Genomic DNA, 21246 nt, shown 5'->3' on the forward strand with positions numbered 1-21246 from the left:
GGTCTGGTGCAGGATATGTGGAGGGAATTGGCAAAGGGTAAATTAGCTAAGGCAGTGGAACTGGAGCATTGAATATTGAATAGCATTCTCGTGTGAATGGCAATTTGGCTTCTCAACTATGAGCTACGGTATGCGAAAGAGCAGCTGTTCAGATACAAATCCAATGGATATAATTTTCTTACAACTGTTGAAGGTTCCTAATAAATCAAAGTGTAATGAAGCTCAGTGATAAAAACAGCATAGGTCATGTGGAAAGGGTGGGGAGGATTACACTTTTGGCATTCAATCCACTAGGGGCCAGACAGTAAAGCATTAATTACTTTATTTCTTTTTAATAGTTGAGAAGAGGGTTTTGTTTCTTTCCCTGTCTTGTCAGGAGAACAATCTTACATTCATCTGTCAACACCAGGATAGGATATAGTTTGAAACTGTAGCCCATTCCAACCGTGAACACAGGCCAAAAGTAGGCTCACCTGAAACCAGTTTTTGTGGATAACTGCCTATAGGCCATCCATTTCATGCAGGCCTGGACAGCTGATGCCTTGTTCTGAAATAGCACAAGGCAAAGAACTCAGTCTTTGTACTCAAACTGCAAGAACATGATTCAATCTTGGCTAGACATTGTGAATGTTAACTTCTCAAATGGAACTTGTTTAACCCATAAAGTTTCTGCCAAATATATGCTCAGTTTTTGCCAGATTGCATCCTGCAGGTTCAGACTTCTGAATGACAAATGTTACACAATGCTCCAAGTTACTTTGTGATTTGCGAATTGGGTTGATGCCCAGCCGTGGTATTAGTGGATGTGTTCTATAGATTTTTATCCACTGTTCCCCTGATTGCTGACTACAAAGTAGCGAGGAGGAGGGTGGTCAGTACAAGCCCTCGGATACATAGTTTCTAATTGCTGCCAGGTGAGCCTCTCAAATAGAGGTTACAAATAAAATATAAGTCAGATAACCTGTATCTCTTTCTCAACATGTTGAAGCAGGGAAAGTTAAGTTGAGAAGCTTCTGAGTACATCATTTACAAGAATATTAAATTTTATACCACAGAAGGAGCTATTTTGTTTATTGTGTCAGTGACGGCCCTTTGAAAGAGCTGTCTAATTAGTTCTTTTCCCCTGCTCTTTTTTCATAGTCCTGCAAATGTTTCCACTTTATCCAATGCCTTAGTGGATATTGGTATTGAACATTTTTTCACCAACCTTACAGTGAATTTCAGATACTAACAACGTGTGGCATAAGGACTGTTTTCCTTATGTCACCACTGGTTCTTTTTTCTCAATTACCTCAAATCTGTGTCCTCTGGTTACTGACCTTTCTGACATTAGAAACAGTTTCTCCATTCAGGATTTTGATCACATCTATTTCACATCTACATCACATTCCCCCTTAACCTCTTCTGTTGTAAGGAGAACAACAATGACAAGGTGGCCGAGTGGTTAAGGCGATGGACTGCTAATCCATTGTGCTCTGCATGCATGGATTGGAATCTCATCCTCGTCAGTGATGCATTTGCTGTCTCCATGTTGCCACTCATTGAGAGTGAACTGATGATTCGTTGGGTTGGAGGGAAAAGCCTGGGAATTACAAGCGGGGAGTCTAACATCTGTAGTGGATAAGTTGTTAGAAAGTATTCTGAGAGACAGGATCTACAGGCATTTAGAGAGGCAAGGACTGATTAGAGACAGTCAGCATGGTTTTGTGAGTGGAAAATCATGTCTCACGAATTTGGTTGAGTTTTTTGAATGGGTAACCAAGGGGCAGTGCAGTTGATGTTGTCTACATGGACTTTAGCAAGGCCTTTGACAAGGTACCGCATGGTAGGTTGTTGCATAAGGTTAAATCTCACGGGATCCAGGTTGAGGTAGCCAAAATTGGATACAAAATTAGCTTGATGACAGAAGACAGAGGGTAGTTGTAGAGGGTTGTTTCTCAAACTGGGGGCCTGTGATCAGCGGTGTGCCTCAGGGATCGGTGCTGGGTCCACTGTTATTTATCATTTATATTATTGATTTGGATGAGAATTTAGGAGACGTGGTTAGTAAGTTTGCAGATGACACCAAGATTGGTAGCATAGTGGATAGTGAAGAAGGTTATCTAGGATTGCAACGGGATCTTGGTCAAATGGGCCAGTGGGCTGATGAGTGGCAGATGGAATTTAATTTAGATAAATGTGAGGTGATGCATTTTGGTAGATCAAACCAGGGCAGGACTTACTCAGTTAATAGTAGGGCATTGGGGAGAATTATAGAACAAAGAGATTTATGTGTACAGGTTCATAGCTCCTTGAAAGTGGAGTCACAGGTAGACAGAGAGGTGAAGAAAGCATTCGGCATGCTTGGTTTCATTGGTCAGAACATTGAGTTGGGACATCTTGTTGAAGTTGTACAAGACATTAGTAAGGCCACACTTGGAATACTGTGTACAGTTCTGATCACCCTATTATAGAAAGGATATTATGAAACTAGAAAGAGTGCAGAAAAGATTTACTAGGATGCTACCGGAACTTGATGGTTTGAGTTATAAGAAGAGGCTGGATAGACTGGGACTTTTTTTCCTGGAGCATAGGAGGCTTAAGGGTGAACTTATAGAGGTCTATAAAGTAATGAGGGGCATAGATCAGCTAGATAGTCAACATCTTTTCCCAAAAGTAGGGGAATCTAAAACTAGAGGGCATAGGTTTAAGATGAGAGCAGAGAGATACAAAAGGATCCAGAGGGGCAATTGTTTCAGAGGCTGGTGAGTGTCTGGAACAAGCTGCCAGAGGTAGTAGTAGAGGCGGGTACAATCTTGGGTAAGATGAGTATAGAGGGATAAGGGCCAAATGCAGGCAATTGGGACTAGCTTAGTGGTTAAAAAAAAGGTGGCATGGACAAGTTGGGCCGAAGGGCCTGTTTCCATGATATAAACCTCTATGACTCTATAACTGCAACTTCTCTAGTCTAGCCACGTGTCATGATAGGTTGCGGAAATCAGCTGAATATTGTGAATTTCGACTGCTTCTGAATGAAATGATGTGAAACAGATTAATATATGGCATAAATGACATAAGCACCCAAAAGAGGCTGTTGACAGAACCCTACTTGGACTTAAAAAAAGCCATTGAAATAGCTTTATCACTTGAGTTTGCAGAAAAAGGGACTCAGCAGCTACAAGGGGTATCAGGCAGCAATATCCTCCAATTCGGGAGAGGGATCTTGGATAATCAGTCATCAATGGATAGTGCTTGTGTAAATCAGGTATAAAGGACCCCTTTCAAAATAGGAACCCTAATGTCATGATCAGACAGTAATGGAAAGGCAGTGACAACCCAAGAGTATTAGAGAACATACTCTAGAAATATGCAATTGCCAGATGACAGATTCTTGCAAGCACTGCCAAAGTTTCAGGAGCAGGCAAAATGCCTGCTGCCTCGGAAGAAAGCTGAGGCCAGTACCTGAGTGTACCATGCAGGTATCCCCTCTTCCAGAGACAGGGACACTACAATTGAATTGTATTATTTACAACAAAAGTTGCCCCGACAATGGTGGAATTACTAGTGAATGGCCATCCTTTGAAGATGGAGATGGACATGGGAGCTGCAGTCTCTATTTTCGGAGAACAGACCTATAGGCACTTCCAATCGGACATCCAACTCCTGAGGTTGGAAGATTGGAAGGCCAGAATAGGGCACACATAAGGGACTCTACGAGTATATGCATTTCCCCTTTGGGGTCTCATCAGCACATACCTCCAAAGAGTTATGGAGAACATCCTCCAAGGGCTACTCAAGGTAGCAGTATACTTAGATGACGTCTTGGTCTTGGGGATTTCAGAACAGGAATACTTGACCAACTTAGAAGAAGGCTTTCAGCGATTTTCCAGAGCGTGAGTTCACTTGAAGAGGGAGAAATGCAATTTCCAAGCAAAGTAACCTTTTTAGTCTACAGAGTAGATGGCAAGGGGTTACATCCAGGAGGATAAGGCCATCAAGAAAGCACCATCCCCAAGGAACACCATTGAGTTAAAATCCTTCATGGGATTAGTCAATTATTATGGAAAATTTAACCTGAATTTGGCTTCCATGATGACCTCTTTCCATGCATCAATATGAAAATACCAGAGATGGTCCAGGGAAGCTCCGCAGGCAGAGGCCTTTTCTAAAGTTAAACATTAGTTACTGTCATCTAACTTACTGGCCCATTTCTTCCCAAAAAAAGAACATATCAACTTGTGAAGCTTCCCTGTATGGGGTTGGTGCAGTGCTGTAACATTGCTAGAGAGACAGGACGGAAAAGCCCAAAACATGTGCCTCCAAGACTCTTTCAGAAGGGGAGCAAAGGTATTCTCAAATTGAGACAGAAGGGTTGGTGGTCATATTTTGTCTTAAGTTCCATCAATACGACTACGGTCAGCAGGTTTTTATAGTTACCAACCATAAACCCTTATTGGGACTCTTCAAAGAGGACAAGGCAATTCCCCCCATCACCTCTGCTCGGATACAATGTTATTGGAGGCCTAAAAATATCTTCTGGAACACTGCCCCGGAACCCGGATAGCTAATGCTGACACACTGAGTCACCTTTGTTGCCCACAAGATTGGCTGCTTTACCAGCGTTGGGTGAGGTTGTGATGCCTCTGAACTATTTGGAGAATTTGCTAATGTCAACAAGGCAGATTAAAGCCTGGGCCCAAAAAGATCCTACCTTATCCAAAATAAGGTACATGATCCTATACGGTGTATTCCAAGGAAGACCCTCTGAAGAAATGAAACCCTACCTCATTAAGAAAGTTGAACTTAGTGTAGAGGACCAGACCATTATTTGGGGTTCTTGAGTAATGGTTCCGTCCCCTGGACAACGTCCAATATTAACAGAAATACATAATGGCCATCTTGGAGTATCAAAAATAAAGATACTGGCTAGGAGTTGCGTCTGGTGGCCCGATTTTGACTCTGACAGCGTAGACTTGGTGAAGCAATGTGACCTGTGCCAGGAAAATCAAAAGCTCCCGCCCTCAACATCTCTACGCCCATGGGAGTGGCCTACTAGAATACTTCGAATTCAGGAGAAATTGAAAAATGATATGGGAAGAGCAAATATAGAGTATGAGAAAAGATTAGCAGGTAACACAAAAGGAAACCCAAAAATCTCCTAGAAGCATATAAAATGTAAAAGTTAAAGGAATGGTGGATAGTTCAGGGTCATAAAAAGAAACCTCCTTGTGGAGGCAGGAGGCATGACTAAGGTGCTGGTACTTTGCATCTGTCTTCACAAAAGGATGAGATCAATGATACAGTAGAGGAGAAGGGAGTAGAGTTATTGGATATGATAAAAATAGGTAGTACAACTTTGAAGAGAGTGCATGAGATACTGAGGAGGTGGAGGGTGTGGTGCATATTTACAAATCTATGAAGTTGGTAAGGCAAATAAATAAAGTATATGGGCTATCTGAATTTGTTAACAGGACTATTAAATACAAATACAAGGAAGTCATGCTGAACATTTACAAATCCATAAGCCTCAGCTTGAGTATCTGAAGCAATTCTGGACAACACATTTTAGGAAGAATGATAAAGCCTAGAGAGCAGGCCAATGAAGGTTTTACCAGGATGATATCAGGGATGAGGGATTTCAATTCTGGAGAGAGATTGGAGAAGCTGGGAATGTTCTATGGTTAAGGAGAGACCTAATAACAGATGTATTCAAAAATATGAGATGTTTTAGTAGAGCAATTAGTGAGATGTTTCCTCTGGCATGTTGATCTGTACTAGAGGTATAGATTTAAGATAATTGGCTGAAGAATTAGAGGAGAATTGAGGAGAAATTTATTTTTCACATGGTGTTGTTAAGTTATTGTAGAGTTATTGGATATGATAAAAATAGGTAGTATTTAGACGAATTTCAAAAGGCAATTGGACATATACTTGAAGAAGATGAGTTTTCAGGGTTATGGGAAAAGAAGCAGCAGTATGCGACTAAACAGTTTTCAATTAGCATACACAAGCATGATGTCCTGAATAACCTCCTTGTGCTATAATGTTCAATGATTCTATGATTTTACATTCCCATGACAACATCATTTCTATGCTCGAGCAACCCCAATATCAGCCCTGCTGTTAAGAGCATGTTGAGTCAGATTGTTGCAGCAGATACTGACTTGTAATGTACAACTGGACCCTCTCAAGCTTGAGTGCCCAATTGTCACTGATAACAAATATTTTATGAACTTTTTATTATAGACAGGAGAGTGATGGTAGACGTGACTCCCCTTCCTCTTACCACTGGCCAAAGACAGCATGTTAAAAAAAGGTGTTTTCACTCCTGATGCTTTAATTGTCAGGAACAGGCAAGTGACGGATTTTTTAAGTTTTAGAAGAAAGAGAAATGTTCATTGAATGTACGCAAATACACCCATGCTCAGACACACTTAAATACACAAATGTTGAGGAAAAGGTTGCGATTATAAAAGTAGCTTGCATTTAAGTTTTATAAATTCAAGAATTCTTTGTTACACTTGCTTTTCCCCAGGGTGAGGACTTGAAACAATGCAGGCCTATAATCCTGTTTGTTCATTAAAGGAAAGAGCTGGTAATTTAGAAGGATGGGGTTGCTGATGTTTAATGTTCATAGTAGCAGACTTAGCATGTTATGCTTGTCAAAGTGCAAAGCAGAGCTGTGGTTAGGTTCCTCAGGTGGAGATTCAGGGCCATCTCAAATTGCTGCCTACATGTGGCTTAAGAGCATGTGTTCTTCGGCAGGATCTTTTCCCTTTGTTGATTTAGATTTTTCTGTGTGTCTGTCCAGAATATGGCTTATTCAAACCCTGATCCGAAACCTGGGGGAACTTTTACGGCCATCTGCCGACATATTTGAAGGCGGATATAGTAGTGTGGTCCTTTAAAGGTGGGGTGGGGGGGGGGGGGGGGTGGTTCCTAAGGGCCATGTGATTGGCAAGAACCTTGTGGATCATCCCGGCAGGAAGCTGAGCCAATCGGCAAGAGGGCACATACCATGGGTCAAGGAGGGATTCACAGCTGGAGCCAGGGTGTTGAACAGAGCAGCCACATTTGTAATCTAGTCTGACCTTATATATATATCTTCTGTTGGCAATAAACCCTTTATTGTTAAAACCACAATGAGTCACCTTTGATTTACTACATTAGTGACGAGGCAAAACATTGAAGTCATTGAGGATTGCAGTGTCCAGCTAGAAGGAAAGGAAACTGAGCGTAACGAGTAACAAGAAGTAAGGTACATATTTAGCAATGCCTATGATAGGAAAGGTTGAGCTATTTGACTCCGAGGTAGATGACTAGAGACAATACATAGAAAGGAAGCGATATTTCTTTTTTGCGAATGAAATATCTGTGGAAGAGGAATGTTATTTTGCTCACAGTCTGTGACCCACAGACTTACAGTTGAGTGAGAATATTATCAGCACCAGATGCTCCAGGCACAAAGGTAGATCTGTCGATGGGCGGGGCGAGCCAATAAGATTGAGATAGGCTAAAAATCAGGTTTGCATCCGATTTCGCGCCTATTCTGATCATACCGGTCCTGGGCATCCGGCGAGATCAGCCTCGTGTCCAGGAAGATTGCAATATTTAAAGCCGTTTTAATGTGGATTTAAATATTATTAGTGAGCTTGGGATGCAATTGTCTGGGCTCATTTGCCCTTGTGGCCTCACCGTTGGAGGTCCTCACCGGCAAGTATCATGTATGGTCCACATCAATGGGGACTTGACGTGATGGCCTTGCTGGTAGCGTCGGAGGTCATTGAGGCCTCCCAGAGGTTTGGGGGCTGGGGGGCAGTGCCAGCCTGGTACACAGGCAGTGTCATCCTAGCACTGTCCATTGGATACCCTGGCAGTGCCCACCAGGCACTGGGCATCACCAAGGCGGTGAAGACTAAGGGGACGAGGCCCATGGGGTGGGGGGGGGGGGGGGGGAGTCTGGATGGGGCAGGGCCTAAGGGGAGGCAGGTGGGGGGGGGGAACACTGTACCACTGTACACTCTGCAACTGGGATTGGACGGAGGATGGAGGGAACGCTGCACACTCTGCAATCGGCGATCAGCCGGGATGGGATGGAGCCGATTGGCCAGGGAGGCCAGCAATCGTGAGGGGAGAGGTGGGCTACTGTGGTTGAACGGCAATTGGCTGTATCCCTCCTTCTCATTCACTTCTGATTCAGTCTATGCTCACAGTGATAAATTATAATAAGATGCCAGCAAAATAAAGGCCCAGATCTCCCTGTTATGCTCAATCCATTACACTTCCACCCTCAGCCTTCTACTCAAAATCACTGAGATGACTGACAGATCTCTCTGTGCTGTTGCATAGAACAGAGAGATCTGCACATGCGTGATTGCACACTCCACTGTGAGCTGCCAGCCTTCCAGCGAGCTTAGGCCCTGCCCCCTCCCCTACAGGCGGGAAACAGAGTTAGCATTATTTTTTTCACTGAGCGGCCTCGCCAAAAAAACAGATCTGAGCTCCCCCTTTTTCACTCTAGTTTGTGGAGCTGGTCAAAAATCGTTTTAACCCCTGTTCCTCCATCATTATGCTGAGATACAGATTTCACATGGCATTCCCTGAGCCAAGGGAGACAATGTCAGGCTTCTTGGTAAGACTGAGGGGACTTACAGAACACTGCGAATTTGGCCCAGCATTATTTGAAATATTAAGGGACAGAATGGTCTGTGATATAAATAGTTTAATAATATAAAATAGATTACTGGCAAAGACCAATTACCTTTGAAAAAACTATGGAGTTTGCCCAGGTGGTTGAGCACACACAGCAGGGCATAATAGAGTTGCAAGATTTGCAAGGCGTGCCAAATGAGGTAAATTGTTTGTGGCAGGAAACAGCTGTGGTGCAAAACAGCCCAGGAGCGGGCACAACAGTGAGGGCTAAACTGTGGTTTCAATGTAAGGGAGAACACTCCAAAGAGATTTGTCGATGAAAGAATTATGTGTGCTTCAACTGTAACAAGAAAGGTCACTTAAAGATGTGGTGCAGAGCAATGGGCGTAAGCTAGAAGGTTGCCAACAACTTTCAAACGGGCTTGTTGCTTATTGTATTTGTGAATGAGATGATCGATATGGGTTGTATTTGGACTACACTTGGAGCTAGAGCTCTCACACTTTAATGTATTTGCCATCCTCATTTTTGACACGTCGAACATCCTGGAGCTTTGTGGCTGATGTGGGCAGAAGGCTCATGATGGTAGAAGGAAATGCTTCCACTTCTGACACTAATGTAGAATCAAGGATGACATGGTCAACTGGACTCTGGAGATATACAGCTGTATATTGGTACTGCGTCAAATGAAGGTGAAATTGTTGAAAACAGATAGGCATCTTGACAATCTCCATGGAGTGAGGAGGTTTGTAGTCTGTTTCCACCTGGTAAGGTAGCACCATCAAGTAATCAGAAAAGCATTTGACAGCCAGTACCTCTTTCTGAATAGTGGCATACATTCAGTTTCTGTGAGAGCTCTCAAGGCAAAATGAGAACACCCACGAGGCCGACAGAGGAAGTGTCTGCAGCAAAGACAATAGGCAACGTGGGATTGTGGCATGCCAAGACAATTGAGGTGGATAGATGAGTTTTAATGGATTGAAAGTCCTTGATTTGCACTGTGCTTCAGAACCATTGTTGACCCTTCCACAGGAGATCGCTCAAGGGTTCTGTGAATATGGCCAAAATAGTGATAAACTTTGCCACCTGGTTTACCATCCTCAGGAAATGTAGAATATACAACATATGAACTATGGCAGGAATAGGCCATTTGGGCTATGGAAGCTGCTCTGTTTGTGTTTTGAATGCCATATTACCAGATACCCGGATAACCTTTGATCCCTTGCCCGGCAAGAATCTACCTACCTCCATCTTAAAATATTCAATGACCCCGCCTTCATCGCCTTCTGAGGCAACAAGTTCCAAAGTCATACAACCCTCTGAGAGAAAAAACTACTCAACTATGTCTTATAAGGATGACCCCTAATATTAAAACAGTGCCCCCTAGTTCTGGACTCACAAAAGAGGAAGCATCCTTTCCACGTCCACCTTGTCTATACCATTCAGGATCTTATAGGCTTCAATCAAGTCACCCCTCACTCTTCTAAACTCCAGCGGAAACAAGTCTGTCCAACCTTTCCTTGTAAGACAATTTGTTCATTCCACGTATCAGTCTCATAAAGCTCATCTGTACCCCTCTGAAACTTGCAGGTGATATTTCCATGCATCTGCTGCCTTGTCATTCCAGCTGATGGAGGTTATGGGTTTGTAGGGTTCTACCAGAGCCTTGGTGAGTTGCTATAATGCATCTTGACGATGGTACACATTGTTGCCACTGGTGGAGGGATTGGATGTTAAAGGTGGTGGATGGGGTGCCAATAAAATAGGCTGCATTGTTCTGGATGTTGTCAAACTTTTTGAGTGTTGTTGGAGTTGCACTCACCCAGGCAGGTGGAGTACTGTTCCTGACTTGTCCCTTGTAGATAGTGGATAGATTTTTGGCAGTCAGGTGGTGAGTTGCTCTCCGCAGGACTCCCAGCCTCTAACCTCCTCTTGTAGCCATGGTATCTATATGGCAGGTCCAGTTCAGTTTCTAGTCAATCCTAAGCCCCCAAGATGTTGACAGTCAGGGATGCAGCAATAGCAATGCCATTGAATATCAAGGGGAGATGGTTGGATTCTGTCTTGTTGGAGATGATAATTGCTTGGCACTTGAGTAACACAAATGTTCCTTGTCACTTATTAACCCAACTCTGAATGTTGTTCAAGTCTTGCTCCATTTGGATACAGAATGTTTCAGTATCTGAGGAGCTGGAATGAAGAAATTTCTGTTGCTGAACATTGTGCAATCATAAGCAAACATCCCTATATCTGACCTTATGATGGAGGGAAGGTCATTGGTGAAATATTGAAAATGGTAGGACGTTATCCTGAGGAACTCCTGCAGCGATGTCCTGGGACTGAGATGATTACCCTCCAACAAACACAATCATCTTCCTTTCTGCTTGGTATGATTCTAACCAATGGACAGTTTCCCCTGATTTCCATTGACTCTAGTTTTGCTAGGACTCCTTGATGCCACATCAATAAAATGTTGCCCTGATATCAAGGGCAGTCCTTCTCACCTCATTTTCTGAGGTCAGCTCTTTTGTCTATGTTTGGACTAAGGCTGTAGTAAGATCAGGAGCTGAATGGCTCTAGTGGAACCCAAACTGAGGATCAATGAGCAGGTTATTGCTGAGTAAGTGCCAATTGATAACACTGTCGACAACCCTTCCCATCAGTTTGCTCATGATCAAAAGTAGTCTGATGTGGCAGTAATTGGCTGGGTTGGATTTGTCCTGCCTTTTGTGGACAGGACATAACTGTGCGGTTTTCCAGTTTGCTGGGTAGATGCCTGTATTGAAGCTGTACTTGAACAGTTTGACTAAGGGCGCAGTTGGTTCTGGGGCACTAGTTCTTCTGTGCTAATGCTGGAATGTTGTTAGGGTCCATAGACTCTGCAGTATCCAGTGTCTTCAGCTGTTTGTTGACATCATGTGGAGTGAATCAAATTGGTTGAAAACTGGCATCTATAAAGCTGGGGATCTCGAGAGGAGGCTGAGACAGATCATCGATTCTGCACTTCTGGCTGAAAATTGTTGCAAATGCTTCAGCCTCGTCTTTGGCACTGATGTGCTGGGCTCCCCCATTATTGAGAATGGGGATATATGTGAAACCTCCTCCTCCTGTTATTTGCCCACCACGATTCACAACTGGCTGTAGCAGGATTGTAGAGCTTAGATCAGATGCTTTGGTTGTGCAATTGCTTAGCTTTGTCAATTGCACATTGCTTTCATTGTTTGTTACGCAAGTAGTCCTATGTTGCAGCTTCATCACACCAACACTTCATTTTTAGATTTCCCTGCTGCTGCTCCTTGCATGCCTTTCTGCAGTTTTCATTGAAACAGGGTTGAACCCCTGGCTTAATGATAATAGTGTGATAATAATTTTTGATTTGATTTATTATTGTCACATGTATTAGTATACAGTGAAAAGTGTTGTTTCTTGCGCTATACAAAGCATACCGTTCATAGAGAAGGAAACAAGTGAGTGCAGAATGTAATGTTACAGTCATAGCTACGGTGTAGAGAAAAATCAACTTAATGCCAGGGAGGCCCATTCAAAAGCCTGATGGCAGCAGGGAAGAAGCTGTTCTTGAGTCGGTTGATACGTGACCTCAGACTTTTGTATCTTTTTCCCGACGGAAGAAGGTGGAAGAGAATATGTCCGGGGTGCGTGAGGTCCTTAATTATGCTGGCTACTTTGCCGAGGCAGCAGGAAGTGTAGACAGAGTCAATTGATGGGAGGCTGGTTTGTGTGATGGATTGGGCTACATTCACGACCTTTTGCAGTTTCTTGCGATCTTGGGCAGAGCAAGAGGCATACCAAGCTGTGATACAACCAGAAAGAATGCTTTCTATGGTGCATCTGTAAAGATTGGTGAGAGTCGTAGCTGACATACCAAATTTCCTTCATCTTCTAAAAAAGTAGAGGCATTGGTGGGCTTTCCTAACTATAGTGTCGGCATGGGGGGGGGGACCAGGACAGGTTGTTGGTGATCTGGACACCTAAAAACTTGAAGCTTTCGACCCTTTCTACTTTGTCCCCGTTGATGTAGACAGGGGCATGTGCTCCTTTATGCTTCTTGAAGTCGATGACAATCTCCTTTGTTTTGCTGACATTGAGGGACACATCATTGTCATTCCTGTACTCTGTCCCATCATTGTTTGAGATCCGACCCACTACAGTGGTGTCATCAGCAAACTTGAAAATCGAGTTGGAGCGGAATTTGGCCACACAGTCATAGGTGTGTCATAGGGGGCTGAGAACGCAGCCTTGTGGGGTACAGGTGTTGAGGATGATCATGGAAGAGGTGTTGTTGCCTATCGTTACTGATTGTGGTCTGTGGGTTAGGAATTTCAGGATGCAGTTGGAGAGGGAGGAGCTGAGGCCCAGGCCACAGAGTTTTGAGATAAGTTTTGTAGGAATAATGGTGTTGAAGGCTGAGCTGTAGTCAGTAAATAGGAGTCTGACATAGGTGTCTTAGTTATCTAGGTGCTCCAGGGTTGAGTGCAGGGCCAGGGAGATGGTGTCTGCTGTGGACCTGTTGCAGCAGAACTGTAATGAATCCAGGCTGGAATTGATTCCTGCCATGACTAACCTTTTGAAGCACTTCATAATGATGGATATCAGAGCTACCGGACAATAGTCATTAAGGCACACTGCTTGGCTTTTCTTTGGTACTGGGACGATGGTCATCTCCTTGAAGCAGATAGGGACCTCATATTGTTGTAAAGAGAGGTTAAAGATGTCTGTGAATACCCCTGCCAGCTGATCCGTGCAGCATCTGAGTGCTCGTCTGGGTACCTCATCCGTAGTGCAATTGATACGGATATATATATATATCTTGTTTTTTTTAAGTTTAAGGGGAAAGTTTAAAAATTCAGCTTTATGCTGTAGGTAGTCCTTACCTCGGGGGAATGCAACTCAGATGCTGGGAGAGCATGATAATTACTCATTTTAGCCTTGCTAGTGGTTATGTTAAGTAGAGTGATGTATTTTTATTTACTTAAGTTCCTCTGGGATTTCAGATTAGAGTGATTGACAGGGTCATGTGATGATGCGCTTTATGAGCAGAAAAGAAATACTTTTCCAGAAAGGAGTTGGTGTTTGGCTGTTCTGGTTGAAGTTAGGAGAATTTTGCAGGCTTCTGAAAGATCTATCTCTCTCTGAAATCTCCAAGGCTATCTATACGTATTATTGCAAGTATATTTGTGATTGCTAACTATATTTAAAGTGGCCTTTAAGTCTGTAAGAGGAATGTTGCTTATTTGGAACTGAAACACTAATAAGTTAGAAATTAAATAAAGTTTGTTTTAATATAAAATCCTTACTTTGTTAGTGGAATGCTTCCTGGAAGTATCCTTTCCTCACATTTATGCCAAAAAAAATTGTTGGGTTCAACTCTTGCTTCCTAATGTAATTTGAGGTTTTGGTAATGGAAACCTAACAGTAGAGTGAGGAATAGGCTAGGCCATGGAATTAGAAATTGTGGTATTATACAGTTTAGCTGAACTGATCGTCCACAGCACCTCATGAACATCCAGTTTTGATTTGCAAGATCTGTTCAAAATCTATTCCATCTAGCACTATTGTACAGCTACACGCCACAATGGAGGCTGTCCTCAATGTGAAGACAGCATTTTGTCTGCACAAGGACTGTGCAGTGGTCATTCCTACCAATACTATCATGCACTGATGAATCTGTGACAGTTAGATTCTTGTTGGTGTCCTCATAACTTGTCACGGACCGAGTCTAGCAGCTATATAATTTATAACTTGGCCAGCTCGGTCAGTAGTGCTACTACTGAACTACTCCTGGTGATGGACATTCTGTGCCCTTGTCACCCCAGTGCTTCTTCCAAATGTGTTCAACATGGAGGAGTATTGATTCATCAGGTGTGGGGTGGAAGGGGCAGTATGAGGTTTCCTTGCCCATGTTTGACCTGATGCAATGTGACTTCATGGAATCCAGTGTTAATGTTGAGAACCCTTGGCGAAACTCCCTCCCGACTGTATATCACTGTGCCCACACCTGAGATGGATCTATCCTTTTGCTGGGACAGCAGATACCAAGGGATGGTGATGATGATGATGGGGACATTGTAAGGTACGATTCCATGAGTGCAGTAGCTTGATTAATCTGGGAGACAACTCCCCAAATTTTGCTCGACGTTAATAGGGAGGACTTTGAAGTGTCGACAGGGTTGAGTTTGCCATTGTCATTTCCAGTGCTGAGATTGATGCCAGATAATCTGCCTTGGTTTTATCCCTTTTTCTAACGGGTCTGATACAACTGAGCGGTTTGTAAGGCCATTTCAGAGCGCAGTTAAAGTGCCAACCACATTACTGTGGGTCTGGAGTCACATGTAGGCCAATTCTGTAAAATTCAACCCCTGTCTCTGCTATGTGTATGGTTCCTGGTGGTCAGGCTATTATCACCCAATGGACTCCAAATGTCATTCATCCACATATCACCTTGCTATAATAATACCCATTGGGTAGAATTTCCCAGTCCTGCCAGCAGTGGGCCTGATGGCGAGTGGTGTCACAAAATATAGATGATGACAAAAGTCAGTTTCACATCCCTGGAAATTAGTTTGGAATTTTGTGCCCCCGACTTTCATGACAGGTCGAGTTTCCATGTCGGGAGCCATATTTGCATCCCTATACATCTCATGGGTGCTCATCAAAAATACAACTTGCTGTAATAATTTCTCCCTCAAAATTTACATGCCCCTCCAGTAGATAATTAGGAAGGACTGTTTCACGACCATATATAAATTGCGCGCACCTGTTGACATTCACTTCATAACAACTTTGAGGTATGTGCATGCTTCTTTTGTCTACCGTTAACAGTAGCGAGATCTTGGTGCTTCTCTGAAGCTGCAGCAAGAGGTTGCTACATGAGAAACAATACGAGCAGGGAGGGGAAAGACAGGTATAACTGGGGGAAGTGAGTGAAGCAGGGGAGAAAAGATTGGAACACAGACACAAATGACCGGTTGATTGTCAAAAGCTACAGAGGGCAGTAGTGTGAGATAGTCCTGGGACCACATTAAATGATCCTCTGATGCAAGACAGACATATACATTGCCCAACAACCATATAACATAGGAACTGGCTTTGTTAATGTCAGTCATGTGGACACAAAGGGCTGAACCAAAATTGATTGAAACAGAACTGAGGGAAATTATGGGAGATACTTGGGCCTGGAAGGACATCTGTTACTGTTGGATGACCATGGAACATTGCATCACATGGAGGAGCCATACATTACCTGAGAGATTGTTGGAGAGAAGCACAAAGGTGCAAAGTATATACAGAGCTTGGACACCATTGTGCTGTCAAACTTTTAATTTTTCTTACTCTTCATTTTTCTTACCGTACACCTATGTGCAGCCCTGACAACTGCAGCAGAAGTGGAAGCAGCCTGCTACCTGCTATGCTCTGTTGTCTGAGAGGATCTTGGTGGGCATCCTCTGGAGGCCCGAAGCTTGGAAGGCCCAGGCCTGAAAAAGGTCTCCTGCTCTGGGTCAGGAGCACTCTCCTTGGCCTGACTTGCTAGAGCGGATGGGGTCATAAGCAGAGAGGTTTTGGTGCTGATGGACACCCTTGGAATCTCCTGTGTGGATGGTTCTGGGTAACTGGCTGACATTCCTCCTCCCTGTGGTGCCTGATGGCCCTTCCTTGAAGAGAATAGGCACCTGGAGGAAGATTGAGGTGCCCCAACTCCCTTTCGCCTAGCTCTCCAGAACGTGTTGTTGAATTTTGGGACAGATGGTTGGGATCAACTGGCTGCCATTTTAACTAGGTTTTTCAGACATCTGACTTGCAGAGAGTGAATGTGTGTTAGAGTGCCATTTAAATATGGCACTGAGACCTTCGACTCAATGAGGTGATGGTGGGGAGGATAAATCCCTGCCTGACTTTAACGAAATACAACAAGCTACTTGCTGATGCACAAATAATAAGCTGAAAACTGGACGATCTGGCACAAGAACCGACCCCACCTGCCCAGTGGGATTCACATTGACTTTCCCACCTGCCACTACACTTAGTCTCCAGAATAGAAAATTCCACCCGTTGTTTCTGGATTTCAAATTTGCAGTACTTAGGCTGAAACAGTATTGTGAATCCAGGCTATCTAAATAGTTGGAGAAATGTAGCCATTATCATAGGAAGCTTCATTTGCATTTTAAAGACTTTGTGAAGTCTTATCTGGAAAATAAGCTCAGTGTTCTTACAATTCCATGTGTATTAGCAAAGAAAATGGTCATCTGACCTCTCAATGCCATTTTGTGTTCCAGAAAAGAGTTATAGAGGTTTACAGCATGGAAACAGGCCCTTTGGCCCAACTTGTCCGTGCCGCCCCTTTTTTAACCCTTAAGCTAGTCCCAATTGCCTGCGTATAGTCCATATCCCTCTATACCCATCTTACCCATGTAACTGTCTAAATGCTTTTTAAAAGACAAAATTGTACCTGCCTCTACTACTACCTCTGGCAGCTTGTTCCAGACACTCACCACCCTCTGTGTGAAAAAATTGCCCCTCTGGACCCTTTTGTATCTCTCCCCTTAAACTTATGCCCTCTAGTTTTAGACTCCCCTATCATTGAGAAAAGATATTGACTATTTAGCTGATCTATGTCCCTCATTATTTTATCAACCTCTATAACATTATCCACAGGTCTCCTACGCTCCAGAGAAAAAAGTCCCAGTCTATCCAGCCTCTCCTTATAACTCAAACCATCAAGTCCCGGTAGCATTCTAGTAAATCTTTTCTGCACTCTTTCTATTTTCATAATATCCTTTCTATAATAGGGTGACCAGAACTGTACACAGTATTCCAAGTGTGGCCTTACCAATGTCTTGTACAACTTTAACAAGACGCCCCAACTCCTGTATTCAATGTTCTGACCGATGAAACCAAGTATGCTGAATGCTTTCTTCACCGCTCTGTCCACCTGTGACTCCACTTTCAAGGAGCTATGAACATGTACCCCTAGATCTCTTTGTTCTGTAACTCTCCCCAACGCCCTACCATTAACTAAGTAAGTCCTGCCCTGGTTCGATTTACCAAAATGCTTCACCTTGCATTTATCTAAATTAAACTCCATCTGCCATTCATCAGCCCACTGGCCCAATTGATCAAGATCCCGTTGTAATCCTAGATAACTTTCTTCATTGTCCACTGTGCCACCAGTCTTGGTGTCATCTGCAAACTTACTAACCATGCCTACTAAATTCTCATTCAAATCATTAATATAAATGACAAATAACAGTGGACCCAGCACCGATCCCTGAGGCATACTGCTGGCCACAGACCTCCAGTTTGAAAAACAACCCTCTATAACCACCCTCTCTCTGTCTTCTGTCATCAAGCCAATTTTGTATCCATTTGGCTACCTCACCCTGGGTCCCGTGAGATTTAACCTTATGCAACAACCTACCATGTGGTACCTTGTCAAAGGCCTTGCTAAAGCCCATGTAGACAACATCAAATGCACTGCCCTCATCTACCTTCTTCAAAAAATTCAATTAAAATTTTCCAATCACACAGCCATGCTGACTGTCCCTAATCAGTCTCTAAATGCCTGTAGATCCTGTCTCTCAAAATACATTCCAGTGTCCATTTTGGGTTTATACTTCATAGGTGTCCATTTTGGGTTTATACTTATAAGTTCATGTTTATAGTTCATAAATTCATATTGCTCATCATTACATTTCCAATAAGTCACAGAACGTCCACCCTCTCATACAGTGGCTAATAGAAGCACACTGGGTGCGTTTGGAAGCTCAAAAGGTATTTAATTAGGCAAGAGGGTGCGTGATACAGATCTCCTGTCTTCTGTCCTCTGCCCTAATTAACTCTGCTGACTGCCCATAGATGCCCAAAGTTGCCAAGTAATGTCCACTTAAGAACCAGATACCACTGTGGCTGATCATCCAGGGAGCCCAAAAATTAAAACTCTATCGGGTTCTCTTGTGGTCTCCCAGAGGGTCCCATGTTGTTGGGAGACCAGGTGTCAGGAGGCCACTGGGAGCCATCTACCTGCCTTTGCTGTCAACCCCGCAGTTCCAGCCCACCCCAACCCTCCAATTGCATCCCCAGACCCTCATTTCACTCTCACTCACTGATCTCACTAACACTGGCCTCTGGTGGGTGCGTTGCCAGTAGCCACCACCACTCCCACAAGGGGCTGCCTTCAATGGACAGCTACTAGCCTTTGATTTGCCATGGTGGAAGGGGCAAGAATTTTGCCCTCAGGATTCTTCATCATGGAAAACCCCAATGTGAGCCATTTCATACCTGACTGGCACTTAATACCTTGGGCATGCACCAAAGGTGGTGATTTGGGATTCTCCAGCTGGCAGGTGAGATCCCATTGCCTGGATTAAATTGTCCTTCATGCGCTTCCTCTGGTGATCTTGCTTGGATAGATGAATTGAACATGATGTTGATATTTGAGCAGATGAATTCGATTGTAGGATTGGGGACTGCCATTTGTGTTGCACATGACCTTTGCTGCAGCGGCCATAGTCGTTCCACTGATCTCTTCAGTAAACTGTTGACGAATAAAATTAGCTGCAGACAAATGTTGCATTCTTCCTGTTTTCTCTCCATCCTCTGTGTCAACTGTGTCCTCACTGTAATCATGCTGAATTATCTCCTCCAATGGTGGCTTCATGAGTTGACTCCATTTAATACAGCAAACTATTATCATATAGAACACTTGTTCTGGGTTGTATTGCAAGAAGCTACCAGAGCTGTTCACAAATCTGAATTGTCATTTGAATTGCATTGGTCTGCCTGATAAGAGATCAAGCTGATCGATAGATATTATCAGAATATTTCCTCAATCCTGCAGAACTGAATACTACTGGTTTCAGCTGTGCATAAAATTGAGAAAAAAGTCACAAGGCAAGCAACCATGCTGAAAAATGTAACGATAATCGTGGTTGAGGCCAGAACTTGAAAGTAATAACTAATTTGATTGTTCGCAGCAATTTCAGTAACATTATAAAATATAAATGTAAGGGAAATTACTCACCTAAGAATCTGCCAACTTTTTTGGAAGGCTCAGGCAACAAAGAAATAACTCACTAAGGCCGAGCTGGCTCTGAATGAACCATTGGTGCTTGGCAAGGATTTATTGGGAATATGCCAGTTCAATAAATGGCTTTCCTAAAAGACTTAAGGGCAGATTTTACAGCCAACTCTGGTACCTGCTGCAAGCCAGAAAGATGATCTTTTCCTAGAAAATTCAGAAGCATAAAATGAGCAACAATGCCTGAGTATTAGGTGTGCCAAATTAACCTTTGTTGCTTTGCTGGGAATTACTTGGAAGGTTCCCATTCAATGAGGGGCTTTCCTAGAAGGTACAATGTATTACAGGAAATGGACTGAACCTACCCGCTCTATCTTAGCACCACCTTTAAATAGCTGCATGTTTGATTTAGTAGATAGTCAGTAACAACCAATGTTTAGATGTTTAAGTACAAACTTTACAGCAGGGGAAGCTGAATATTGGAGACTGAGATCTGGATGAAATGATGGTAAACATAGTAAGAGTTTTAACAACACCAGGTTAAAGTCCAACAGGTTTATTTGGTAGCAAATGCCATTAGCTTTCGGAGCACTGCTGTTTGTCAGATGGAGTGGAAATCTGCTCTCACACAGGGCACAGAGACACAAAATCCGCAGTGCAACCGAAGAGGAAAGTGTCGAATTGGACTCCTCCGGAAGGCCGCTGCCCTCGACTTGACATGTATGCCCAAACCATCAGGAGGTGCGTCAACACCAAATTCATCAGCCGCACTCACAAGAAAGCACCGAACATCACAACACAACGCCATCCACGCTCTCAAGAGCAACCGCAACATTGTCATCAAACCAGCAGACAAAGGAGGGGCCATCGTCATACTGAACAGAACGGATTACTGCAAAGAAGTGTAGCGACAACTGAACAACGAGGAACACTACACACAGTTACCCACAGATCCGACCAAAGAACACACCCGTCAACTCAACACTCTGATCAAGACCTTTGATCCGGACCTTCAAAGCACCCTCCGTGCTCTCATCCCACGTACTCCCCGCGTTGGAGATCTCTACTGCCTCGCGAAGATACACAAGGCAAACACACCCGGCCGTCCCATCATATCGGGCAATAGGACCCTGTGCGAGAACCTCTCCGGCTATGTCGAGGGCATCCTGAAACCCATTGTACAAAGAACCCCCAGCTTTTGTCGCAACACGACGGACTTCCTACAGAAACTCAACGCACATGGAGTAGTTGAACCAGGAGCACTCCTCGTCACAATGGATGTCTCGGCACTCTACACCAGCATCCCCCACGATGATGGCATTGCTGCAACGGCCTCAGTACTCAACGTCGACAACTGCCAGTTTCCCGATGCAATTTTACAACACATCCGCTTCATCCTGGACCACAATGTCTTCACCTTCAACAACCAGTTCTTCATCCAGACACACAGAACAGCCATGGGGACCAAATTCGCACCTCAATATGCCAACATCTTCATGCACAGGTTCGAACAAGACTTCTTCACCGCACAGGACCTTCAACCGATGCTATACACTAGATACATCGATGGCATTTTCTTCCTTTG

The 21246-nt window shown here is 43.6% G+C and overlaps 1 protein-coding gene and 1 non-coding gene across 3 annotated transcripts in view; both read left to right on the forward strand.

The window, feature by feature from the left end:
- The window catches only part of LOC144498644 (fibulin-1-like), a 309419-nt gene that overhangs the window by 249399 nt on the left and 38774 nt on the right, over positions 1 to 21246 (forward strand). The gene's annotated exons all lie outside the window — the stretch shown is intronic.
- trnas-gcu (transfer RNA serine (anticodon GCU)) lies at positions 1427 to 1508 on the forward strand. Its single transcript has one exon. It is a non-coding gene; the product is annotated as a tRNA-Ser (tRNA).

Source organism: Mustelus asterias, chromosome 9 (assembly GCF_964213995.1).
Source record: "Mustelus asterias chromosome 9, sMusAst1.hap1.1, whole genome shotgun sequence".
NCBI lineage: Eukaryota > Metazoa > Chordata > Chondrichthyes > Carcharhiniformes > Triakidae > Mustelus > Mustelus asterias.